This window comes from Rattus norvegicus, chromosome 6 (genome assembly GCF_021556685.1).
Source record: "Rattus norvegicus strain SHRSP/BbbUtx chromosome 6, alternate assembly SHRSP_T2T, whole genome shotgun sequence".
NCBI lineage: Eukaryota > Metazoa > Chordata > Mammalia > Rodentia > Muridae > Rattus > Rattus norvegicus.
Genome location: NC_141539.1, coordinates 12,941,957 through 12,950,000, shown reverse-complemented (window position 1 = coordinate 12,950,000; position 8,044 = coordinate 12,941,957).

Sequence of the window (8,044 nt, the reverse complement as noted above, 5' to 3'; positions counted from 1 at the left end):
CCCAAAGACCTTTAGTTTGTGAGGAATATTGTGGCTTCATTTGCTCACTTCTTTTTGACCAAGCAGAATGGGGCAGCACCTGCTTATCAAATGCTGGTGGGTTTCATATATGAGAGCTGAGCCAGACTGCACTGGATTAACATGTATCCACATGATAAGGCACATTCTGGGAGATGTGTACGGAGAGATTTGAGTGAGCCCGGCCTACAGTCAGCCTCTTATTTCAGATGGCAGGTCCCCTGGAGGGATGTGTCTCCTGCTCCTTAGGGTTCCAGACGCCATCCTTTTTCACAAGGAGCTGCTGCAGAGGCTTTTGAGATGTCTCCATTCTGGTCTTCTGTGGGCAGTCCCTGTCTTGGTATGCTGTCCCGAGCAGGAGGTCTCCATTAGATATGACAGAGATAGACCAGGAGCATGTGCCCAAGTGAAATACTCCCTGTCCTAGTTAGGGTTTCCATTGCTATGCAGAGACACCATGACCAAGGCAACTCTTATGAAGGCAAACGTTTAGTTGGGAGTGGCTTACAGTTTCAGAGGTTCAGTCCATTGTCATCATGGAGGGAAGCATGATAGTGTGCAGGCAGACATGGTGCTGGAGGAGTCAAGAGCTCTACATCTTGATTGGAAGGCAGCCAGAAGGGGATGTTCTTCCACACTGGGCGGAGCTTAATCATAGTAGCCTCAGAGCCTGCACCCACAGTGATGATCTTCCTCCAGCAAGGCCACGCCTCCTAAAAGTGCCACTTCCCATGGGTCAAGCATATTCAATAACCACCCCCACAAACACCCCACCCCCAACCCCGATTGCTGGAGCAGAAATAAGAAGACACAAAGATCAAGCACTTGGGTGACACAGCCAGGAGGTAGATAGCCTAGTAAACAGAAATATAGATAAGGGGTAATCCCCAAGTAATTGATAAAGCTAATAAATAAATCATAGCCTGAATCTCATTCATTTGAAAGCTAGATGGGGATAGAAATAATTCTAATGATTTAAAGAAGCCCTATAGGAACTCCAGAGAAGAGCGGGAAGCCCTGACTGTTGACTTCAGCCTGTACTTTCAAGTCTCTTCCCTACACAGGACACCCTCCGTGGCCCGCTTCCTTTTTACCTCTGAGCTTTGCTTGACATGTGTCCCTTGACTGGCTCTCAAAAGCCAGAAAGGTGATTCCTTTGATATCTTCCAGAAGAAATAGGGCCCCTTTTGGTGTTACTTTGTTTTTTTCCCCACGGTTATTTCTGAGATGACTCTGCTCACCACAATTAAAACATTTGAAATCTGGGTCGTCTCTAGCTGTCTAGTGGTAGCTTCTCCTATTACAGTCATATCAGGCAAGCGAGTTCTGACATCAGCTTTGTGTCTAATCCACACATCTACTGGTGCTGACCTTGTCCTCAGTGGTCTGATTACTTCCTTGCGTTCAGCATTTGCATTTTCAAAGGCTAAATTGCCTGTTTTGCATTGAGTCTGATACACTCCTTTCCACAGCTGAGGTTAGCTTTTGTAAAAAAGTCAGGGCAGGTTTCTTAAGGACCTTGCATGACTTGAGTAGAATGGTTCAACTCTTTCCCCTGATTCTGTGACTTTGTCCTAGGCCTTTAAGGCTGACAATCAACACAGTGCCAGAGTTTCTTCATCATATACAGCCTGCACCTCTACCTCAGCAAAGCGACCTTCACCAAGCAGCTGATCTGTGGAAATCTCTACCCCTGGCTCTATTTCGTCGTGCTATCTCCCTCACCTCTTCTCTCCACTGTGGGATCCATTGTAAATTTGCAGCAGGGTCTAGTATTGCTCTTGCCATATCTTTCCAGTCTGGGGGGATTACTCTACTTTTTAATAGCCCAAGAAATTAAGGATTTGTTTCACAAATGGTGAATGCATTCCAAAATTAGTGACACTTTCCTTAAATGTCCTCATTTCTAACAAATCCACGGGTTGCCATTCAAATTCTTCATAACCTGTGGAAGATCATCGTCTGGAGGGCTTTGTTGTACATTAACCAGATAGACTAAAGTTTGCTTTCTAATAACCTTTGGTTGTCTTTCTCTAATTTTATCTTCTGTCTCTACCTGAGTATTTTCCTTAATTGAGATTTTAAATTCCTCCCTGAAGGTCTGTGTCCACACTTCATATCTCTCCTTTTATTGCTCCTCTTGTCCCCTGAGTTCCTGTATTCTCTGTTCAAGGTTCTGCCTCCACATTTTGAATTTTTTTATATTGCAATTCTGATAGTCAGCTGTCCATTGTATTTTGATTGGTTAATTTTAAGTTATTCTCCAAGCCTTGCTTCCAGTCCTCATTGTTTTTTTCTCTGCTGCTCAGTCTGATCTGTGAGCTGCTGCAGCTTTTGTTCTAACATCTTTTCCAGCTCCTGCCTCCCACCTTCATTTTCATCTTTCTGTCTCTTATTCTGATCTGCAATTTCTTGTATCTTCAGTTCTAGTGTTTCCTCTAGGCCACGTTGCCAAGTCTTAGGTTTCTCTTTCTGTTGTTCATGCTGCTCTATAATCTCCTGGATCTTCTGCTCTAAGCCCTGCTTCCATAATCTTAGCTTCTCTTTATGTTGTAGTTCTGATATTGCAGCATCTGCCTTATTTTGATTTGTGAGCTTTAGTAAATTATCCTCTAGACTCTGCTTCCCAATTTTATCTCTATCTCCTTGCTGTTCAGTTTGACCTGTGAATTGTCAAATTCTTTTTTTCTAGCATTTCTTCCAGCTTCTGTCTCCAACCTTCATTCTCCTCTTTCTGTTGCTTATTTTGACCTATAAAATTCTGAACCGTTATTCAGACACTGCATTTATACCATAGAGACTTAAAATGGAAAATGACAACATTCCTGGGGAGATGAGAAATGTCTGTTCATTCTAGATGGGGAACCGATAACAGACCAAAGTAATGATACCATCCAAGTCAAACTTAGTAGATCAGTAAATAAATTTATAGGAGTATGGTGACTCAAAGGCAGCTGCCTCATTGGATACCCACCCCAGCATGGGTAATGACTCACAAAAGCTGGAACCCTGAGCTCTCTACACAACATGCAGGCATCTTTGAAGATTGGAGAACTGTTCTCCTCAGCAACCCCTCACTGCTTATATACCCTTGATAATGATGGAGCCTTAAGAATCTTATAAACTTCAGGGACTTCTGAGCCTTATGAGTTGTTTACTTTCTGCTCAAGTCTTAAAGAACCTTTCTCAAGGATGGAATGTTTTAACTCAAAGGAAATTACTACACAATAAAACAGGGGGAGGCCTCCAGGAGTCAGGATGCTAGATCTTTCCCAATTTCAACATGGGCATATCTGGCATAGTACTGATGGAAATGCTCTCATCATTACAAGGTGTCACATGCCAGTGACCCCATAGCTTAAGAGGCAAGGTAAGAGGATCACAAGTTTAAAGACATTCTGGGCTACACGGAAAGATAAATAAATGAACAGGCAAATAAGAGGAAGTCATAGGGAGTTAATATTAGGATTCAGAAATGACCTCAGAAACCACATGAACACTGATCTCAGTCAGACAGAGATAGATTATTGAACATATGGTCCAGGACTGATCGACCAGGGCCACAGTCCAGAATCAGGAATTAAACCATGACATTAAGGGTTTTTTGTTTTAGCCCCAAATCCACAAACGTGTGCCAAGTTATTCCACCAATCAGGATTTAGGGATAGGGAATTTCCTTAGGAACATGTCTTTGTTGTACACTTGCCCTGCTCCCATTGGTTAGGGTAGGGGCAGGGGATTTGCTTTGTCTAACATTCATGACCTAACTTGCTTCCAGGATGGAGCTTGTCTAACATTCATGTCTTAACTCCAACCAGGATGTCAATTGCCCACATACATGTCTCTTTCTGTCAAGTCAGATGTCAGTTTCCAAGAAGGTCTTGAGAACTTGAACTTTATTTGACCACTATTGAAAATGGAAGTTTTATTCCAAATAATTTCTTATATTGGTTCAGGTGTCTCTCTTATGTTGGGGACCATCCTAGGGCAGCTTGGAAGGCAAATATGATAAAAGCTTATACATAGGTTCGAGAAGCACTGTTAGGTGGTTGGATCAGGTCCAAGTTTTTCGTGAATAACTGTACAAAAGAGTTTCACTGACTTCTGTCATGATTGATTACCAAGGACAAAAAGCATAATACAATATGCAATTCAATTTTCCTAGTAGCAGAAGAAACAGTAGAGAAAGTTTCCTTACAATGTCAGGCAAGCCAGGTAACTGGTAGCTAGGCCTCAACATTCAACCTAGGCCTCAAAATTTCACCCAGGCCTCAACATTCCATCTAGGAATCAACATTCCACTACGGCCTCAACATTCTACCTAGGCCTCAACATTCCATCTAGGCCTCCATATTTTTACCAGGCCCTAACGAGGAGGCCCTGGAGGAATGGCTCAGTTGTCAAGCACATACTCCTTTTATAGAGGACTTGGTTTGTATCCCCAGCACGTATATTAGGTAGTTCACAAAATGCCCGTAAGTCCAGTTCCAAGGATTTTGACTGAGTCTTCTTGAATCAGCAGGCATCTGCACTCATGTGTACACTTCCCACCATATACAAACAATTAAACAATAATAAAGAGTAAATCTTTAAATAGGAAGGGGAAGTGAGAGAAAATCAGTTCCAACCAGCATGAGAAGGAAGATCCTGTGCTCTCTTCTTGAGGGGGAAAGTAGGGTGAAGTAGCCTTAGGCTAGGTAGGAATGAAAAGAACTTTGGTACCATCTCATGAAAGTCTAAAACAAGTAACACTGGACATATGAACAATGTGAGTCTATTAACATGCACAGATCCACAGGAGCGGTACAAAATAAGGCAAGTAAAGAATGGTCAGGGTGGTTGAGACTTAAGAGCTGTCTTTGGCCAGGTCTGTGGGCACAGGTCCATAATGCCAGCTACTTGGGAGACTGAGGCAGGAGGACTGAAAGTTCAAGATCTGCCTAGGCTCCAGCTCCAGCTGAATGGCTGGGCCACTCCCTACCTACAAGTGGCTACACCTCCCCCCCTCCCCTCTGATACTCCTCAGTTCTAAATCCTTCTTCTCTCTCATCCCTGCCTCTGTCTCCCTGCCCGTTGGCCACTGACAACTTTATTTACCAATCAGAAACAACTGGGGGCAGGGACCCTCAGTGTCTGACATTCGGATTCTTGGGCAATTTTGGGAACCCAATTAACATAATACAAGCATTAGACCAAATCCACCACAGTGGAACACTCCAAATGTCTGTAGGTGGTCAATGGGTAGTGTTGTATAGCCATGCGATGGAATATTATTCAGCCATATAAAGTAATGAAGTACTCACATATCCTATATAACATGATAATGTATAAAAGTATCATGCTAAGCAGAAAAAGTCAATGATAAAATGTCACTCAGTAACACCCTTCAGATACAACAGAAACTATCTGTCTGAGTAAACACCACAAGGACCTGTTTCTTTATTTCTTTTTCTTTTTTTCTTTTCTTTTTTTCGGAGCTGGGGACCGAACCCAGGGCCTTGCGCTTGCTAGGCAAGCGCTCTACCACTGAGCTAAATCCCCAACCCCCTTTATTTCTTTTTCTGTTTCTGATTCTGTTTCTTCGTGTTTTTGAGACATGGTCTTATGTAATCTAGGGTAGCCTTGAATTCCTTACTTTCCTGTATCCATGTGCCAAGAGCTAGGATTACAGGCATTCATCAATCGTATCTGCTTTAAAGACCTTTTCTCATTAATTTTTCTGGTTAGTAAAACTTTCAGAGGGTGGTCACACAGACCTTGATTCTGGATTCTTCAGTTACTTTTAAGACTCTTCCCCACCCCACATCCATCCTAGCTCCCACCCACAGCCACTCCCCCACCCCAGCCCCCAGAGCATTCCTGTGTGTGCAGGTCGAGGGCAGAAGCAGACCTTGAGGGTGATCTGTCAGGAGCCTGGCCACCCTTCTTTTGGAGACAGGGACTCTCTGGGACTGGCGAGGCTGGATGACTGGCCACTGAGGTGCAGGGATGCCCTTTGTCTCCCCCACCCCCATGTCAGTAGAAGTGCTGGGCTTGGACTCAGGTCCTCATGTCTGTGCAGCTAGTGCTTTACCCGCTGGGCTGTCTTTCTAGCCCCCCAGTTCCCCTTCAAACTGCCAGTGTGCTGGACTGTCATACCCGAGGGACAGCCAGTGCACCTTCTGTTCTTGCTTCAGCTGGATTTTACCTGTATTGCCAAACTCTGCTCAGTGCATTAGAGAAACTGTTCTTTTTACCTTTAAAGATTTATTTATTTATTTATTTATTTATTTATTTATTTATTTATTTATTTATTTATTTATTTTTGGTTCTTTTTTTTCCGGGGCTGGGGACCGAACCCAGGGCCTTGCGCTTCCTAGGCAAGCACTCTACCGCTGAGCTAAATCCCCAACCCCGATTTATTTATTTTATGTTACAAGTACATTGTCACTGTCTTCAGACACACCAGAAGAGGGCATCAGATCCCATTACAGATGGTTGTGAGCCACCATGTGGGTGCTGGGAATTGAACTCAGGATCTTTGGAAGAGCAGTTGGTGCTCTTAACCACTGAGCCATCTCTCCAGCCCCTAGAGCAAATTTTCTCACCTTTCTAGAAAGGTTGCCGTGTTCTTGGATGGCTAACAGAGTTTGAGGCTTGGTGATGCAGGCCTGTGCTCTCAGCACTTGGAGGTGGAGGCAAGAGTTCAAGGCCGGCTGGGATGCATGAGACTCCTACATTGCAAGGGGACCGAGAGAGGAGAAGGATTTAGAACTGCCGTGCTGGGGCAAGGAGCGGCCACACCCAAGAAGGCAGGACAGAGGACAGCCAACATATGAGAGCTGGGGAAGAGTGGTCCCAGCCCCACCCCCTACCCTGGACCTAGGGCACCAAAGATGGAATATAGATTTCAGTAAGTAATAGCTGAGGAGTATCAGAGGGGAGGTGTAGCCACTCGTAGGTCTGGGAGCGGCCCAGCCATTGAGCTGTTTAGGGCATACTAAAACATAAGGCTGTGTGTGTATGTGAGTGTGTGAGTGTGTGTGAGTGTGTGTGTGAGTATGTGAGTGTGTGAGTGTGTGAGTGTGTGTATGTCAGTGTGTGAGAGTGAGTGTGTGAGTGTGTGAGTGTGTGAGTGTGTGTATGTCAGTGTGTGAGAGTGAGTGTGTGAGTGTGTGTGAGTATGTGAGTGTGTGAGTGTGTATGAGTGTGTGTGTGAGTGTGTGTGAGTATGTGAGTGTGTGAGTGTGTATGTGAGTGTGTGAGAGTGAGTGTGTGAGTGTGTGAGTGTGTGTGAGTATGTGAGTGTGTGAGTGTGTGTATGTCAGTGTGTGAGAGTGAGTGTGTGAGTGTGTGAGTGTGTGTGAGTATGTGAGTGTGTGAGTGTGTGTATGTCAGTGTGTGAGAGTGAGTGTGTGAGTGTGTGAGTGTGTGTGAGTATGTGAGTGTGTGAGTGTGTATGTCAGTGTGTGAGAGTGAGTGTGTGAGTGTGTATGAGTGTGTGTGAGTGTGTGAGTGTGTGTGTGAGTATGTGAGTGTGTGAGTGTGTATGTCAGTGTGTGAGAGTGAGTGTGTGAGTATGTGAGTGTGTGAGTGTGTGTATGTCAGTGTGTGAGTGAGTGTGTGTATGTCAGTGTGTGAGAGTGAGTGTGTGAGTGTGTGTGTGAGTGTGTGCACGTGTGTATCCCTTTCATTCAGGAACCCAGAGCACTGAGGCTGTCACCCAGTTGATTTGAGCAGATTAATTGGCAACTGCAACATTTCATCCTTGGGTATTTTTCTAGTGTAGACCTAGTTGGCCTAGAGCTCACTATGTGAATCAGGCAGGCCTTGAACTTGTGGTGATCCTCTTGTCTCTGCTTCCTAAGAGCTGGGGCTACAGGTATGAACCACCATACCGGGTATCATTTCAGTGGTACTGGTCATTGAGGCCAGGACCAGCGAACAGGTTATCGAATGTGGTAAGCAAACACACTCTAGCATGGGGCTTTATCTCCAGTATCTCATCATCTCTTTGTTTGTGAGGCTTGGACACTAAACCTGCTAG